The sequence below is a fragment of the Panthera onca genome, chromosome C1, assembly GCF_046562875.1.
Source record: "Panthera onca isolate mPanOnc1 chromosome C1, mPanOnc1 haplotype 2, whole genome shotgun sequence".
Taxonomy (NCBI): Eukaryota; Metazoa; Chordata; class Mammalia; order Carnivora; family Felidae; genus Panthera; species Panthera onca.
Window position 1 is genome coordinate 4,989,039 of NC_138346.1, and position 19,192 is coordinate 5,008,230.

General features: G+C 50.1%; 1 protein-coding gene across 15 annotated transcripts in view; it reads right to left on the reverse strand.

Moving 5' to 3' along the window:
- The window catches only part of AGAP1 (ArfGAP with GTPase domain, ankyrin repeat and PH domain 1), a 550,398-nt gene that overhangs the window by 111,767 nt on the left and 419,439 nt on the right, over nt 1-19,192 (reverse strand). The window lies entirely within an intron of this gene.

Genomic DNA, 19,192 nt, shown 5'->3' on the forward strand with positions numbered 1-19,192 from the left:
AGAAATAAACTAAGTGATTTTTTTTTCCCTCTTCTACTTTTACGTAGTGGTAGAATTGTATTTTCTGATAGATTTGAATAAAAAAAGCAAAAAAAAAAAAAAAAGAAAAAAAGAAAAAGGCCAAAGATCCATCTCTCAGTGTTATTTTTTTTTAGTTTTTTTTTTTTTTAACATTTATTTATATTTTGAGAGACAGAGCATGAGCCGGGGAGGGGATGAGAGAGAGAGGGGGAGTCACAGAATCCGAAGCAGGCTCCAGGCCCCGAGCTGTCAGCACAGAGCCCGACGCGGGGCTTGAACTCACAAACCGTGAGATCGTGACCTGAGCTGAAGTCTGACGCTCAACGAGCTGAGCCACCCAGGCGCCCCTCAGGGGTCCTGTTTTTAAACAAATATGCAGGCCCCTTCTGATGACCACGATTTGGCAACCTCGTAGAGTGACTTTGCTTCCCATGGAATCATCGTATCGGCATACACTCACTCCGTCTACGCAGGCCCACCTGTGGACTCTAGCCGCTGGAGTCTACGAAGGGTTGCTTATCTGCAGGCCGGAGCCATGGCTCCGTCCTCCTTCCTCCCTCCGGATGAACTGGGCTCTGAGCTCCAGAACAGTCCGGAGCGGGTAGCCAAAGGGCTCTATCACACGTTCACAGTGACATGAAAGAGTCAGGTGTGGACAAGAACACCTCTTCCCTGCTCCAATCAAGACAGTTGGCATTTCAATTAAAAGGCAAAAATCTTTTCAATGAAACACCCACGGGGACGTAAAAGAAAAATACCCCCCCCCCATTTACTGATCTCACACCTAGAAACGAAGTATGTGTCAAAGCACGACTTCAACGAAAACAGGAGATGCCCGTCGGACACCTATCTCTAATCTGCCAAGTGGCAGTGACCGGCAGGCAGACAGGTGGGAGGAAGGCGCCCTCACCTTGCGGACAGGTGCCGGGCGGCCGCTGAGCCGGCAGCAGCTCTGAACCGGTGACCGTGGGTGACTGACTGACAATGGCTGGCTGCTAATCGTTGATCGAATAATGAAGCTGAAACAGCTGATAAAAGGTTTCAATCTTGAGAAAAATGACTGATCGTTTTTCAGTTTACTGGCACCGCTATTTGTGTGACAAACGGCTGCAAAGCCCCCAGTTAATCTCGGCACACCTCCAAGCCCGCTGTGGCAGCTTCGGCTCGCACAGCCAGATAATCAGCAAGAGCTAATAACACCACCGCGCGGAGGCTGCGAGGGCGAAACACTGGTGTTTTATCAAGCCCGATCTCCGAATCAATTTGCACAATGGATTTTTTGGGCGACGGGCAGGGGAGAGGAGAGACCGGGGAAAGAAAGGAAGCAGCACAACAAGAACAGAGATGGATAAGCCGGGCACAGAGAGCACGGTCCTGACACAGAGGCACGGGATGGTCAGGAGAGCAGAAGGGCTTTCGATTGGCTCGGGAGAGCTCACAGATTTTCTCAATGGCAGAGTCTGATCTGTTGCATCAAAGTGTCCCGTCAAGATTGTTTGTCATTGGACAGTGAGGAGCTGCTGTGCACAGCCAGCCTGCCTCCTGTCCCCGTCGCATGGAGTATGTATGGTTCTTCTTTAGGTCGATTTTCTTTCCTTTTTTTTTTTTTTCCCAATGGGAGGGGGTAGGTAGTGTGGCTTTAAGTGAATTAAAACTTGTACTTCTGAACGACGCTCAAAATAGCACAGTCGTGGGGGCGCCTGGGTGGCTCAGTGGGTTAAGTGTCCGACTTCAGCTCAGGTCACGATCTCACGGTTGGTGAGCTCGAGCCCCGCGTCAGGCTCTCTGCTGTCGGCACAGAGCCTGCTTCGGGTCCTCTGTCCCTCTCTCTCTGCCCCTCCTCTGCTTGCACTCTCTCTCTCTCTCTCTCAAAAAAAAAAAAATTCAAAAAAGTAAGTTATTAGAAAATAACACAGTTGTTTCTATGGCATCATATGCCGCGTCTCATCCTAACTTTGATAAAAGTGAAATCAATTCAACACACTCCCGAGAAATTCATGTTAACACAGAAGCCAACGCAACTTAGCGTGTTGAGCCCTCTAGTCCTGCTTAATGTCTGTACCATCAGGTTGGACAAAAGTCAGGATTAAGTAAGATCATGCATTGAGTGCAATTAGTGTACGTAGTGAACGTAGATAATAAATATTAAATATGATGATGATAATGACTTATTTCTCAACTTCCAAAACAGAAAGAAGCGAGCCTCCATTTATAACATTCTCATGTCAATCAGCACATTCAAGATATACAAGCACCAGAACTGAAAGACAATATTATCTCCATCCGCTACTGAACAGCACTGAAAAAGTTGGAGAAGAATCCTAAATGTAACTAGCTTTCAGGAGTGCATCAAAAGCATATGTGTGGAAAAGATGCTAAATGTAAGAGATTCAAGCAAAGATAAGCCTTCTCTAAGATTACCTGAAATGAGACAATGAAACCACACAGTTATGAAAAAGGACACAAAAGTGAAGCGGGTTGTGTAATTTCAGATTTGAAATGTGAGCTCTAATTCCGACCCAGAGCTCCATAGGAATTGGGAGCCAGGAGCCAGGGGCCAGGCCCGCACCAGAGCAGTCCTGGGAGGGCAGCTTTCCAGAGCTAAACAAGCACTCAAGACCTCTGTGCTTCTGAGAATGTTCTGGGTGTTCACACGGGTGAAATCCCACGTGCTCTTTCCCAAATTAGAAGTGAGGACACTTGTAATCCAACAGGCCTTCCCATACGGCTGTTGGACAAACAATTAAAACACTTCTCCTGGGGCACCTGGTTGGCTCACGGGGTGGAGCCTGCGACCCTTGATCTCGGGGTTGTGAGTTCAAGCCCCATGTTGGGTGTAGAGATTACTTAAAAACGTTAGAAAAAAATCTTAAAAAAAACCCAAAAAACACTGTACTCTTTGGTTTCAAAATTTCCCAAAATGTGTTCCAGAACAGAGTAATGGTCGTGAGGACTAAACTAGAGTTTAGATGGGTATGGCCACACGTGTTTGGTACCACAGTTTAAACAAGTTAAATGAGGCTTTTGTTTTTCTTCTTTTAAATGGAGGGCTTCCAAGAGACTTCGACTTGCTGGGGTCTCTACAACTCCCAACAGGGAGACAGACTAGGCCACGCTCTCCAAAACTTTTCCTTCAGTGCATCTTGTTGGATTCATATTCTAGAACACACACTTTTGGGGAACACTGGTTTATATCACATAGAGCCAATCCATAGAGAATAAATACTCTGGGAAACCAGGGGCGCCTGGGTGGCTCAGTCGGTTGAGCGTCCGACTTCGGCTCAGGTCATGATTTCACAGTTCCTGAGTTTGAGCCCCGCATCGGGCTCTGTGCTGACAGCTCAGAGCCTGAAGACTGCTTCCGATTCTGGGTCTCCCTCTCTCTCTCTCTCGGCCCCTCCCCTGCTCACACTCTGTCTCTCAAAAAAGAAATACTTTGGAAAACCAATTAGTACCTCCATGTGGGCCCAGGGAGGTCCCCTCCCTCCTCTTCCCGGTGAACTGCCATATGCCTGGAGCACAGCACACGCGTGCATGGTGCCGGGCTTTCGGGGGACACAGCAAGTATCTGATGTGTGTCCTGTCTTCTCAGGCTTTCAAAACAGTTGGAAGAGCAAGATTAGCCCATGTGAAATGTTTCCAACAAACACGTCATGGACAGAAGACAAGACTGCCCCGGGCAGAAAGGAATTGTCAACTGAACGGTGTAGAAAAATGAGGAAAAAAATCAGCGTGTTCCCCTGTGCTCACCCCGAAAGGGCCAGCCTGTTTGGCTCTATGACTGTGAACTGTGGGCCTTTTAGGGCTCCTGCCAACAGTGCTGAGGGAAACAACTCCACTGCAGTCTCTGGGAGGTGGAGTCGGTGGTAAAGCCTTTCGCAGACCATGCCAACGAAGATCTAAGCCTGAACATTAAGCCTTTTCTTTCCCCCCACCTTTGATGTACTTTGGCCACTATCCTATTCGGGAAGTTCCAATGTTAATGGCAGTCATGAGGGCGCGGTTTTCAGTTCGCCTGTGTGGTGGGACGGGCTCCCTGGAGGAGGCGGGGGACGGTGCACGGTCTGCACCGGGGATCCACCACGAGAGGCCGAGAGGAGGCTGAGGAACGTACCAGTTCCACGTGGACGTGGTTTTGTCCACCCCAAAGGGCGACGGGGTGGCTACTCTCTGCTGGTGCCTGCCACGGGCGGGGAGAAGGTTCGCAGGCAGGTGTCCTGGGTGCGGGGAAGAATCAGCTTAACAATTCTGGTCAATGCTATTTAGCGGATAAGCTGTCATTGTTACCGTCCGTGATATCTGAAATGTGCCATTTAACAAGTGGGTCTCCTTTTGGGGATGAGCACTGGGTGCTGTATGGAAACCAACTGGACAATAAATTTCATATTAAAAAAAAAAAGTGGTCTCTTAAGTCAGAAGATAACAAACAGGCGAGCAGAGTCTCGCTGGTTCCCGGAGGAGGAGAGAGGAATCTGGACGCTGGTGGTCCCGGCTGTTTTGTTTCCACGGACAGTGAGTGTCTAAGCATTTTTTTTTTTTTTTTTTAGAAGTTTGATGCCATGGAGAATCTTCACATTTTTTTCCCCCTGACTCACAATTCATATAGCAGACAATCACAAGTAAAAGGAACATTTTCCACAGTCAGAGCAACGAGGGGAAATAAAACCCTTCGGCGAGATAATTCAGCAAAAGAGAAATTTCTTCTTCTTCATTAGAATAAGGAATGGCGGAGTGAAATGCCTTAATTACCCATGAAGCAAGAGAACCTTATGTGATTGCCTTCATTTTAAGTGCACTGGAATGGAGAATGCCCACTATTAAGTGCTCGTGTCTTTCTCCAACTGTTGGAAAACGCCCAGTGCCATTGACCAAACTCTGAGAATAATTCTACGCAGCATTAAATTATTAAAAAACTTTTTTTGTAGTTCGTCTTCTTTATTTGAAGCTGTGAAAGCCATATGCGCGAAAATGACCATTTTTTCTTGAGTATCCCTTTGTATCTGGTGGGTCTCTGGACCACCTTTAAAAATGGTACGTTCCTGATTCCGTAGTGCTACTTGGGAAGGATAAATCCCATAATACTGGATGACAATTGTATGTGGGGGAACAAGCTAAGAGATACTGAAATACTTTTATATTGACTCTTCTTTTAAAGAATGGAGAGAGAAACGGAGCACTGCTCTTTAAAAGACCGTGAAATATTCCCACAGCTATTTCACCACTAAATAATTGCAACACGGAGATCAAGGTAAAAGTCAGCTTGTTTTCAGCAATATAGAACATAAAATGCATATAGGTCCCTACATTAACTGGGGACAAATGCTGTGTTTAATGAAGCCACTGTAACTATAGTGAGAACATGATTCTTTTGCCAGGAACATAACAACCCCAGAGGGCCACCTGTTCCCAGCCTCTCCTCTTGGGTCTCTGCTCCAAGATGTCCTCAGCGAGACTTCTTGGCCCCTTTGCCCATCATAGAAAATAACCTTGCCTGCCCCCGGAGGTCCTCAGTCCTCCCGCTCTGCTATGTCTCTTTCCGCTGCATCGATCACTATCACGTGTTTATTTACTATCTGCGGCAAATTTTCCATAACGGTAACAGCAGTATTCGGGGTTCACAGGCTCTTCTAGAACCCTGCCACACTCCAAGCAAGGGACAGAGTCTCTTTCTCTACCCGGAACCAAGGTGGGACTTTGTTGATAGGTTACAGGAGAACTGACACCCTGTGTCCCCTGATGCTTAGGCACAGAAGGAAACATGGATGGCCTCCTCCTGGCTACGCAGCTCTCCTACAACGCTTGCCCACTGTGTCGGGAGGAAGTCCTGGCCACGTGGAGAGGTCATGTGCAGGTGTGCTGGCCAACAGCCCCGGCTGAAGTCCTAACAGGCAGCACCGACAAGTAATGGACAAATATTCCAGAGGTTTCCAGCCTCTGGCAAGACAGATGACGATATTTGAGCTTTTATAGGTCTGAGATTTGATTGAAACCAGTAAAATAAGTAGGATAAAAATAAAAACATAACGAACGGAGGATGCGTATGACGAGCCACGTGGGGCGGTTTAATCATCAGACACTATGAGAGCGTCTTCGGGGGCCGGCCGGGTCCTGGCATGCGACCGTGTGTCTGTGTGGGTGTCTGACCCTTGGTGATACTTGTCCTACACACAGCCTACTCGGCCTTTCCCTAAACACTGGCTCTGAACCCTGGAGGCACGCGTGAGTCACCCGGGGCTAGGGCTCTCTCAGGCCGGTTCCCCAGCCCCACCTCTAGAGCAGACATCTAGAACTTGTCCAGGGAGCCGGACGCTCCGGCCGCCTGTGGGCCGGAGGAATCTCACGGCTCCCCTGCCCGCGGCAGCCACTGTGGGTTGACCTGACCCTCCCACCCCTCCAGGCCCTTCCCGTGGGGACACTGTCACGTGTGTCTCTGATCTCCCGGACTCCAGACCCCCATCCTCGTGGCCTCCTCCCCGCTGCACCCCGGAGGCTGGCATAGCCTCAACTCTCCTGGTTCTGTTTCCGTGTCTCTCACATCTCCTCCCGTGGCCCAGGCAGTCTTGCACAGCTCATGCCCTCACGGTCACACAGGGCTCTCCTTGTCACCACCACCACCGGCCCAGGATGCATCCTCGGGCCTCTGCCCTGCAAGTCGTGCTCCTTTAGCTCAGTGTGTCCTCTCTGATGGCCCACAGGTCCCTCGATGCGTCATGGTGTAGCTGCGGACCTGACGTCACCATCAGCATTTCTGTCTCCGACCCACCGCACCTGCTGAGAGGCGGTTTCAGGGATCTGGATTTAATCCAGGCCCCCGTGACTTTACAAAGTCCCGGAAGGGCCACGCGCCTGTGGGCTGCAGGGTCCCGATGGGACGATCTCTGGTTCTCGGAAGCAGCACAGAACAGCGTCCTCTCGGTAGCGAACGGGTAGTAAGTGTTCGCTATGAATGTGAAGATTCTTACAATCCAAGGACAGAACGGAGGGTGCTGGAATAACCTGGTGTACAGACCTGCTATTGTCTCCATCTCGCAGTCACTCTTACTAATAATGACAATAATCCCACAGTTCTCTTTGAAAGATAGAGGAGACGAGGCCTCGGGGGACGCAAACTCTGAAGGACAGAAGGATAAAAAACCCTACGACTGCAGAGAGGAACACGCAAACACGGAGCTCACGGCAACCCGACACATGGCTCAGGAAAACCCACGCTGAACTTTGTAACGACCTATAGGCAGAGACGCACAGGACCCAGGAGGTCGCCACTGTCCAGCCCAAAGTCATCTTGAAAACTAAGTGACTGGCACCAGGCAGAAAGCACACAGAAATCACGTGCTGGGGAGTCTTCTGAGGAGGACGGGGCAGGTGATCACAGGGACACCCTACCCAGCACGGAGGCGTCGGCCACAGCGAGATCGGTGGGCAAACACAGGCGGATAGCCGTGAAGTCACTAATTCAGAAGAGAAGCGTAAAAGCTCGTCTTGGCCAAAGTGGAATCCGCAGAGGTGAGGAATAATAATTTCTTGTGTTTAAGGCTCCAGGTAGAGAAGGGAAAAAGCTGGCCTCTGCAAATGAGCTCTCACGGTGAAGCAATGCCTGCATCCACACTAAGGGACAGGTGCGACAGGAGCGCGGACACAGGAGCGCGCTCTCTGGGGACGATGCCCTGTGGCTCCAGGAGTCCGGACTGGTCGGGAGGAGGCTGTGGTCTCAGGGAGATGCGGAGTATCTCCCGCAGGGTGTGACCGAGCTGTGAGGCAGGCGTGGGGTCAATCAACACTCACGTACCAATGAAAGGAGCTTTTAACTAAAAATATTTAGGGCTTTTTAAAAAAAGGAAAATAGGGGGGCATCTGGATGGATCAGCTGATTAAGCGTCTGACTTTGGCTCAGGTCACGATCTCGTGGTTCGCGGGTTCCGCGTCAGGCTCTGTGCTGTCAGTGCAGAGCCCGCTTCGGATCCTCTGTCCCCCCCCACCCCCGCCTCTCTGCCCCTCCCCCACTCGTGCTCTGTCTCTCTCAAAAATAAACCAACATCAAAAAAAATCTTAAAAAAAGTAAAATAGAAAAGATTTTAAAACACATCAAAGTCATATATATCTTTGTAATTAAGAGAAACAAAAGCTGATGCACTCAATTGTGGGAGAGCCTTCGAATCCGCGTTACAGATGAGGAAAAAAAGGAAAGTAGACAGCAAAATGTAAGAAGAGATGGAATCCGGCTACTCTTTGAAAAGTTAAATGTGCTCTTACATGTCTGCTGCAAGAAAACTGAAAAGAGGGACTGATATTTTATGCCGATGTTTAGTGCAATGCTATACGACAGGCGAATGTGGAAACGGTTCAAGTGTCCCTCAACAGTTGAACAGGTAAGCAAGATGTAGTCTGTCCACACAGCGGAACATTCCTCAGCCTTAAAAAGGAGTCAAGCCCTGCCACCTCCTAGAGCCTGGTTGAGCCTTGGAAACACGCTGGGTAAAAGCAGCCAGTCACGAAGGACCGACACCTGTTGGCAGAACACATCTACCTCGGCCAGATCCGCAGAGCCAGGAAGTAGGTAGACATTCCCTGGGGCCGGGGGACGGGGCTTGGCTATGCAGGTTTTTGGGGCCATGATAAAGTTCTGGAAATCACCAGTGGTGATGGCTGGACGGCACTGTGAATGTAACCGATGTTAGGGAGTTGTAACCTCAAATGTGACAAACTTCCTGTTATATATTTTCTCACAATAAAAAGTATATACAACGGGGTATTATTCGGCAATCAAAATGAATGAGATCTTGCCATTTGCAACTACGTGGATGGAACTGGAGGGTATTATGCTACGCAAAATTAGTCAGAAAAAGACAAATACCATATGACTTCACTCATATGAAGACTTTAAGAGACAAGACAAATGAACATAATAAGGGAAGGGAAACAAAAATAATATAAAAACAGGGAGAGGGACAAAACAGAAGAGACTCATAAATATGGAGAACGAACTGAGGGTTACGGGAGGGGTTGTGGGAAGGGGGATGGGCTAAACGGGTAAGGGGCACTAAGGAATCTACTCCTGAAATCATCGTTGCACTATATGCTAATTTGGATTTAAATTAAAAAAAAAAAAACAATGTTCAAAACGTAGCAAAACATAAGGAAAGAGAGTAAGAAAGCAAGGGAGAAAAAGAAGTAGATTAAGGTGTGGATGGGAACAGAGAGAAAACAGCAAGAAAATCCCGGATGGAGGAAGATGGAAAAAGAAAGAAACAGGAGAGGAGACGCCAGAATGAGGGACAATGGAGACAAGAGCTAGAAGGGAAGAACGGAGGCACGGGAAAGGCGACAGACGTGACCACCGGTCGGTCACCCGCGACGCAGCCCTGCTGGGACGGACGCCCTCCTGGCCCTGGTCCTTCCCCAACATCTCCGCTGAGGCTCCAGCTTTCCCTGCCGGGCCCTAGGTCCCACCCCCATGCAGCCCCAGCCTCCCGGGAGCCCCAAGTTTCCCCTGACACAGGCTTCCTCTCCCATCCTTTCCATGGAGACCATCTGCAAACGGCCCCGCAGCAGTGAGTGCCTCTACGCAGACCTTGAGCGCTTACGGAACATTCCATCACACTCACATAAGGTACTTGTCGACGGTGTGGAGGGGGGAATTTGAAACACTCTGGGGTTTGGAAACAAAGTTAGGCCAGGAACTAGACTTGGCCTATACATCAATGGCTCTCAAATCTGGTCTTAGAATTCTTCAAGCAAAGGAACTTGGGACAGAGTCCTCCGTGGGTCAACTAAGCTGAGAAGTTGTGATCAGAAATTGAAGGTAATGAGTTATTGGGGCATCTGGGTGGCTCAGTTGGTTAAGTGTCTGACTCTTGAATTTGGCTCAGGCCACGATTTCATGGTTTGTGGTTCAAGCCCTGTGTCAGGCTCTGCGGTGATAGAGAGGTGGTGCCTGCTTGGGATTCTCTCTCTCCATCTCTCTCTGCCCCTCCCCCACTTGTGCTCTCAAAATAAATAAAAGAAGCTTGAAAACAAAGGGGATGAGGGAATGAGTTATTGACACCAGCAACATATTCATCTTCAAGTGTTCCAAAGGCAAGAAGACCAATGGCCCCCTTCACCGCCATTTTGGAACCATGTGCGGGTTGGAGGTGCTCTTTTCGAGGAGACGGCGGCCGAGCGCTGGCTTTGTTTCCTTTCCATGAGTACTCATGGTGGGGGTGTTCCCCCCCCCCCCAACCATTTTGCTGCTCAAAGCAAAATGGCCAAACCATGGCTATGTCCGTTTCCCCCCGGCTGGCAGAACTGGGGGGAAATTTGCCAATATCTGTCTTTACCATGCCCCGAGAGCCAGTGACAATACGGGTTACATTCGTTGTTACGAGTTGTTCAAGAAGACGGCCCCAAACGGTCAGGCCCACCCCAGTGGTGGCTCCTGACAATCCAGGCACATGGTCAAGGTTACTACAGGCAGGTGAATCCCTCCCTCCTTCTTGTCTCCTAGCTTAGAGAGACTGATCTCCCAACAGCGAGAAGAATCAACATCTGGGGGTGGGGGAGGAGGATTCAAGAAAGTAGATGATTCTAAATTGCTTACATCAATTGATTGGCCTGTTCAGGGTAAATTACATGTTAATTACAAGACATAGTCTGCATTCACTGGTGAAACCGTATACATTTATTGACTCTTTCTCTTTAAATGTAAGTACTAGATTCACCTGTTCAGGTAAACTTACGAGGCCGAAAAGAGATCATACTGTATGCCAGCTAAAATTACGGCCTTTAAAACTTGCATTATTTGCTAATTGTGGATTTGATATTTTCCAGTTGTAAAAATGCATTTTGTCAACCTGTTGAAACACAGCCATGGGTAAAATGACAATAGTCTTTAATGGCTTGAATATGAAATGATTAAATTAAGGGATATCCTTCTGACAGCCTATTACAAGATCTTTTATTTAATATGAATTTATTCCTTAGGAGAAGTCCTAGAGAGCGACGGATGTGGAGGATGTGAACCCAGAGGTTCCCATGGGGGGTTGAGAGGCTACAGACCGGGTTTAATCACCCACACATTGCAAGGCAGCAATCACCGGCTACAATTATTGCTGCTAAAAGATGGTCAACTTTGATTTTGTTCGTGATTTTGTCTTTTAAAGAATCATCACTAAAATCTACACTGATAGAAAATACTTTATTTTCATGATATTGAGAAAGGAAAAAGCCCTCTGTGTGTGTGTGTGTGTGTGTGTGTGTGTGTGTGTGTGTGTGTGTGCGCGCGCGCGCACTTGTGTGCTCAGAAAACATGAAGTTAGGGATTCTGTTAAGTTCTCCTACGGCTGTTTAGTAACCTTGCCTACAGTGAATCATGGCTTCTGCAGAGAGCCACTGAAGAGGAAAATTATTCCCACCTGCAGAAAGCAAGAAAGCTCTAAATGAAAACCAAGTAAAAGAACAAAGCTACCTATTTACTCAATTAAGAAGAGTCAAGTCAGGTTACTGAGGTACCCAGTGGTGAACCGGTATGGTTCCCATCTCCGGTGTCAGTCACCTCAAGGACTGGGGGCCACTGAACACCGAGCCTTTGGTGGATTCAAGATAGATTTCTAGAAGCATCCCACACCGACCCCCTGGCTTTTCCACGTCCGATTTCTCAGTCTTGCACACATGTTAAAAAGAACTTTGAAGTTTCCCTATCCGATGATTCTGAGCCTATCTATCCACCGAGAACCTGAATTGAGAGTGTAACACGAGGAAGCAAAAATCCCGGTTTATTTTATAACCGTTTTCTCTTATGCATATTACCATTCGCTTAATTGCGTTGGTGTCACAATGGACAACATTCGGTGATCATTCTGGTAGGAGAAATCCCATCTTTTCACATATCGCTTGGCTTCGAGATCAGTAACGGGAGGGAAACGACAGCATGAACTATGTGCTAACAGCCCCCCTGGGCACCAGGCAGTGAGCACGCCGGGCCCAGCCGCATCGATGCGCGCCCCACAATTACTTGCGACCGGCCGGTCAACTGTAGGCTGCGCCTGCTACCTTATTTCCCTGCCCGTGAAAATATCTCTGGGTAATTAGTGCTTTCCGGCCAAGATGGAGACCCATCCCCTCGAAGCCCGGAGCCTCACCTGGACCAGCCTGGGAGCCCGGACACGCTGGCCGTGTCATCGAACCTGTCTTCCATGCTCAACATGTGTGCCTGGAGGCAGACGACACAGAATATCTTAAATATTATCAAACGTTGTATCATTAAACAGAAATTAGACGGAAACAAGGGAAGCCCAGAGATTGACGGGGAGTTCAGATGCTCTAAATGGCTAATACGTCCATTTTTCACCTGAAGCCCTCTCCAAATGCAGTTTTGCTATTAAGCAAAACCCAAAGAAAGGTAATCAATTCCAACTAAAAAGCACTTATCCTGGGATGATGGTGTGCAAGGCACTTCAAACCCCTGGCTGCCTGCCAAAACCCAGACAACGCCATCAATGTTTCTGACTATCCGGGAGCACAGGGGCCATGCATAATTGACTAGAAGATGGGCTAAAACTGTGCCCAATCAGTGTGTGATCAAAAACGCGTGGAATATTCAGCACCACTTGATTACATGGAGGCTTGTCCTTTTCTCTCTCCTCATGAAATCTCTTCAAGGTCCAGAGTACTGTAATAAGATCATTACTGTCAACCGCTACGAATCGTAGGCAATGAGTCTTGGGATAGGAAGTCATACTTCACAAGCTCCCCTGGTCTCTCTCTCTCTCTCTCTCTCTCTCTTTTTTTTTTTTTTGTATTTTACTGCACGCAGAGGCAGCAAGGCGACGAGGTGGCAGATAATGATCACATCACTGTGTGGCAACTAGAAAGGCACTTTTAAAGGAAAAGCAGAGAGAAATCAGCTTAAGAGAAACTAAAACATTTTCCCTTTGCTTTTTTCCCCCCTTAAAAAAAAATTAAATAGAATTAAGCTGTGTGCAGTTTGTCACTTTTCATGAACTCTGGTATAATGACATTGAATTTAACCATTTGCGAGATTTTCATATTGCAGCAAAGCCCATTACCCCACAGACAAATGGCCAATTTTCTCCATGTCCCGAGTACAAAAGGAGCCCTTGATAAGTTGTGTGTGTGTGTGTGTGTGTGTGTGTGTGTGTGTGTGAACGGCCAGGCCTGCCGAAGGGTTCGCGGTGCCTACTTCTTTCATTGGTGAGGACACCCCGAGCTCAGAGCCTGGCGCCCACGGCGCAGCTGACACGCGAAGGGGGTGGAGTTGAAAGCAGGAGGTAACGCATTAGCACAGATTACGAAACAAACAGAGCTGGCCTCAAACCACACCAGCTCCGGAGCCTCCCTGGCACATTCCGGTAACGCAGGAGCACGCGGTCAGACCTGGGGAGCCCGCGAGGCAGACATTTGATTAATACATAAATTGGCAACGCGGGGTTCGAGCAGACGGTGGGGGGGGGGGCTTCATCCATGAGCTTCCATCCTCCCTCTTCAAACCGCCTCACTGCCCCGTCCTCCCTCCAAAAAGGGGGCCGTCCTCAGGACGAACGTAAAAACGCAGGTTCATGGCATCGCAGTTACACGTCCCTACCGAAGTTCCAAAAAGTTTCCAGAGCGATGCCCCCTCGTCACTGCCGGGAGACAGCCTGTCCTCTAATCCTGCAAAGTAGCTGAAGCAGTGACACCCAAATTGCACGTGAATGCACCAGAGCGTGCAGGCACGCACAGAGAGAGAAGAAACAAGTGTGCAGAGAAGCTTGTGCCACAGCAGGGGTGCTGGGGACAGATGGACAGCACAGGCCCCCAGCACACGTCCTAGAGGCCCGAGGCAGACCCCGGATTCCTGTCACCTTCAGATCCTGGGCAATTACTTCACTGAACCCTTTCCTTCTCCCGCGAAAATGGAAGCACCCGTCCCGCCGGCCAACACCACCGGGGCGTTTGAAGGCCGCGATGACGTAACACGTGTTGAAGAGCAGACGGTAAATCAACGCTGGGTTCCTTCCTTCAGGATTAACGACGTGTCCTGACAAGGGTCCGAGGCCCCGGGGACGGCAGACCCGTTTCCAACCTGACTCACCGAGTCCATGAAACACCTTCTTTAAATGGCACGACGGGGCACAGTCAACCCACAGTCAGTCACAAGGAACAGAAGGTTACAAGGCTGTACAGGCTGAATGTCTGTGCCCTTCCAAAATTCTTCTGAAGGCTATGCTTCTGGAGACGGAGGCTTGGGGAGGTGACGAGGGTTAATGTCGAGAGTGCGGGGCCCTCGGGATGCAGTGAGTGGCCTCCTACAAAGAGGAAGCCCGAGCCACAAGGAGGAAAGGCCACGAAGACACGGCAAGAAGCCGGGAATCAGGTCCTCCCCAGGAACTAGAGGGGCCTCATTCCGCTCCTGGATTGCAGCCTCCAGCATTGAGAGAAATGATCCCTACCCCCCAAGCCGCCAGTCTGTGTTATCTTGTCCTGGCGGCCCCCGTGGACTAAGATACAAGGTGTATGCGCATTTTATTTATACTTCCCGTTTACTAAGTTGCCTTTAAAAAAATTTATTTTAAGTGTTTATTTATTTTTGAGAGAGAGAGAAAGAGACAGAGTGTGAGCAGGGGAGGGGCGGAGAGGGAGACACAGGGTCTGAAGCAGCTCCAGGCTCTGAGCGGTCAGCACAGAGCCCGACGCGGGCCTCAAACTCACGAACCAGGAGATCACGATCCAAGCTGAGGCCGGAGGCTTAAACGACTGAACCACCCAGGCACCCCTCAACTTGTCTTTACGTAGACTAAGTTTTAGGTTTAATCGCCACCTTTATTCTGTTTTGTTTTACATCCTCAGGAACGAAGTCCTCTCGACACATGGGTTCCATCGTTGCCAGCTCCGGGAGGGAAGACGCCGCGAACTGCGCTCCAACCTCCGACACAGAAACCCCACAGGCGCCACCACGTCCCCAAGTCCCCTGGGTGTAAGCATCTAACGCGGAACGCACCGACGTCTGCCGCCCCCACGAGGCCGAGACACGGGAGTTGCACACACGTCATCACCTCTTTCTTCTGAACATCAGTTTCAGTTGGCAGCCCGTGCTCTTTGTGGCAAGATACACGCGGCAAAGCGAAAGCGTAGAGTGCCCGGACAACCGAGAAGGATCACCCGGGCTGAGCAGTGCTGACTCTGCCCAGCTCAGGAAGCACAGTGCATCACACCGTGGTCTCAGTTCTGTCGCAGACCTAAGCGACAATCGAAGGCCCTGACAGCTCTAACGTCCCGAGAACATTAAGCAAAGGACTTCGAGGGGTTATCCTGACACCCACCGAAGGGTCACGTGACCCGGCGTCCCAAATCTCCGCAGCATTCCAACCCCAGGGCGCCCAGAAGGAAACACGCGGTCTCCCGATCGACTGATGGATGCTGGAGGCCGTGGGCGGCTCCCGCCGACTGAACCCCACTGCACGCCAGCACCCCTAAGTTTGCGGAAAAGAAGAGGCACTGAGGTCGGTCACGCGCCTGTATTTTAGGACAGGGACCTTGAAAGGAGTTCGTGCTTCTCACAGGGGAGCCCGTGCTCGTGGGTGGCAGGAGACGGGGGAGGTCCAGCTGTCCTGTCCCACGAGGAGTCTCCTTGCGACGCCTGGACCCCCAAAGTGCCTCATAACAAGATTTATCACGGATCCGCTATTCGTATTCCCCCTCCTTTTCTGGAGCAGCAGATGGTTCTCTACGCGGCGGGAGGCGGATGAACGGCTCACCTCTGCCGCCGAGCCTCCCTTGGGGGCCCCAAGGCGCCGGGTGCCTTGGGCTCCTGGATGGGCTGCTCGGGGGCCACGGCTGGCTTCCGGACGTGCACACGCCACCTGCACCTGACAGTGGGCATCCTGAAGGCAGGGGCCACCCCACTCACTTTTACTTCAGCACCAGGCATAGCTCTGGCCGTGCAGCAGGGGATCAATGCACTTCCAGGCACTGAATCTAACTCTTTGGTTTGTGTGTACTTGAAAAAAAAAAACATGATCAAAAATGCTTCTCTTGTTGTCAGCGCATCATGATGGGGATCCTCTGTTCTGGCTCTTCCTGCTGTGGTCGACTCATCTTTGTTTATTTCCGACCCGCCGGCTTCCACAAAGGATCCGTGTGTGCCTCCGGCTCGTGTGTGTTGGGAGGTCTGTACCCTGCAGGATGGCTTTTGAGTCCACTGTGCCCCATCTGTAATGTCAATGTCTAGAGTAAGCCCACAGCTACTCCGTTCCAGCAAGTCTGTTCTCGTGGGAGCCGGGGTTACAACCTGAGAACTCTCTTTGGTAAAACAATCCGGTTTGTGGGGAGTAACAAGTCCCTCCGAGTATGTGGCGTCTCCTCTAACTTCCGGCTCGAGGGCGACGAAACACAGCCACCCTGGCTCCCTTGTCCGAGTTACTGTATTTTAGGAGTGTCTTCCCGGAAGAAGTTTGAATGCTTGGCTTTTCCACATTCAGTCTGATCAACTGCTCAACTCAACGACTCGGAGGCACTAAACCAGTTTAAGTAATGAGAAAGTCCCATCAGGAAGTCCTTATCGTGACAGAAGATCGCTGGCGTTTATGGGGGCTTCTCGTGCCTTCTCCTTTTACGCAAGGTGGCGGCCACACTTAAAAGAAGGAGCGGACATGAGGGGGGCTGCGGGAATGTTCCTGAAGGTTAACAGGCGCAAACCCAAGGTGACGTGTGACAGTAATGCCTGCGTGGCTTTCATAAACCTCCCCTCCCTCCCCCTCCAGTGACCTCGAGACAACACGAAATTAAATGAGAAAACCCTGCGGACAGGAAGCAAGGCATGAACCACTTCCTCGGCCCTGACCCCATGCCGGCCGTGTGTGCCATCGCAGGTGACAAGGAGTGGCTGGCTGTGGCCAAGGAGAGAGGAAGAGTGAGGACGTCATGGGGACGAGACACTTCTGTGACAAAAGAAACAGGCTGCCCCCCAGTCACGAGGTGCCAGTCGCCCCCAATGGCCCCGCGATGCCCCAAACTGCGGGACAGCCAACGCAGCCCGCTGGTCACAGGCTAAGCGAGCTTTCACGCACCTGGGTACTGCTTTCTGGTAATTCTAAGTATCCAGGAAGAAGCCTGGACAAGGCTCGTGCACAGTTCTTTATCTTCTCTCCAAAGTGCCTTCCAAAACCTCAGCTACTGAAGAAAAACAATTTTTTTCCTGAGGTAAAAGGTAACTGGTCAGGTACGGCCACACCCGTCCTCTTAGGAGTAGCTCAGTGAAGGCCAAAGTCCGTTTTGCGCCAAATCCGATCATCACCGGTGGGGCTTTAAGTTGTTGTGAACAGAGGATATTTGATGAAAAGGTGATGCTTTCTGCGGCACTTTATTAGATGAAGGAATCACGGGTACCCAATCTGCAGAAGGTAAAATTAAGCTCTACAGCACATTACCTTTTCCTAACTTCGCTATTTTGTACCACTTTGCAACTACCCAGGCCTCTTTTTTTCTTTTTAATTAAAAAAAAAATTTTTATTTATTTTGAGAGAGAGGCAGAGCAGGGGAGGGGCAGAGAGAGGCAGAGAGAGAGTCCCAAGCAGGCTCCACGCTATTATCAGCTGTCAGTGCAGAGCCTGATGCAGGGATTGAAGTCACAAACCACTGGATCATGGCCTGAGCCAAAATCAAGAGTCGGTCGCTTAATCGACTGAGCCACCCGGGCGCCCCTACCCAGGCTTCTTTAAAGATGGGTTTAAAAGGTAGCCGGTCTCTTGTGTAATGTTATCTTCAAGTTAAGGCTCTAAAGGACTGGAGGGAGAGAGAGAGGGGAGGGAGGAACTAAGTTTCACTTCTCGTGGGTCTCATGGAGCCCAACACACAGTGCTTCCTTGCTGCTGGCTGCTTGGTATTTGATGAAGAATAAAATGACTCACCATGTCAGGTTCTTCTGTGAGAGAGGGAAGGAAAACTCTGTCTGGCCCGACCTTTGCAACTTAGAGTTAATGAGATTTGTACACAGGCTCGGGCCTCGCTTCCGATTGCTCAGCGAATGCAGCTGTGACGGCTTTTCTTTCTTTTTTTTTTTTAATTATCCTAAACGGAGACAGGCCGTTGTGACTTTTCCTCCACAAGATAATATTTCAGTATCCATCCAGGATCAACCACACGATGGTTCTATAAAGACCCAGAATGAACAACCAAGGGATAAAATAAATTCTCTTCTGAGACCTTCAGAACAGAGCGCGGCGAACCCAAGGGGGAAAGACACCCGTCAGGATTTCTGCATACCCTCCTGTATACTAAGATTGGGCACATCCAGACTGGCTCTGAGTTTTTAAAGGAAGGTCTTTGCTACGCAACTTCTGGATGTCACGATCCATATGAAAGGATCTTTACGTGGAATCTAAGAAATGTCGAGGAAGCGACTCTGTCTGCCCCACTCCTAGATTCAAAAGCCGCTCCACATACCTCAAAGACCTGCTTTTTGCCTGGTGGAAAGAGTTTGAGGCAGAGAATCAAGAGACAGTTCTGTCACCTACCAGCAACCTGACCCTGGACAAGAAAGCCACTTAACCTCTCTCTCCTTCCACCTTTTCGCTGGGGAAACAGGGAAATTAGCACTTGACGCAAACTTGCGTGCATGTTGCAAAACTAACGAGAACCACCAGAGCTGGCACCAGAGAACGAGACCGCGGGGTCCACGGTTTCGTTTCAGTGATGGTGAGTCCCCACTGGACCCCGGGTACGAAGTGGCCAAGGCAGGATCGCCATTCAAAGACGGTGCCAAAAGACGGCAAGTCGTTAACGGTCTGCGTGGTTCCCGCTGCCCAGGGGTTTCTGGGCACGTGCCCTCCAGCTTGGTTCTGTCGAGCCCGGGGCGTCCTTCTAGAGCCTGGAATCCACTACAGCCAGTGTGGTGCCCACTGCGGGGGACGGTGCCCCCACCTCTCAGGGCAGCCCTGACTCTCACAAAGTTTCCCTTTTAATATCTGAACCAAAATCCAGCTTCTGGAAGCTTCCGCCCGGCGGCCCCAAAGAAATCTACTCCTGGGCCAGCCAGGGTCCCTTCCATTATGTGAACATAGTTCGTGTCTCTCCTGGCACTGTCCTTTGTTGCAGCTCTTCTCCCACTCACTTCAAAGGTTCCCTCCGTGACACGGGCTGTCCCCACGCCCGGGCTCCCTGCCCACATCTGAATTGACCTTCATCGCTCTATAACCAT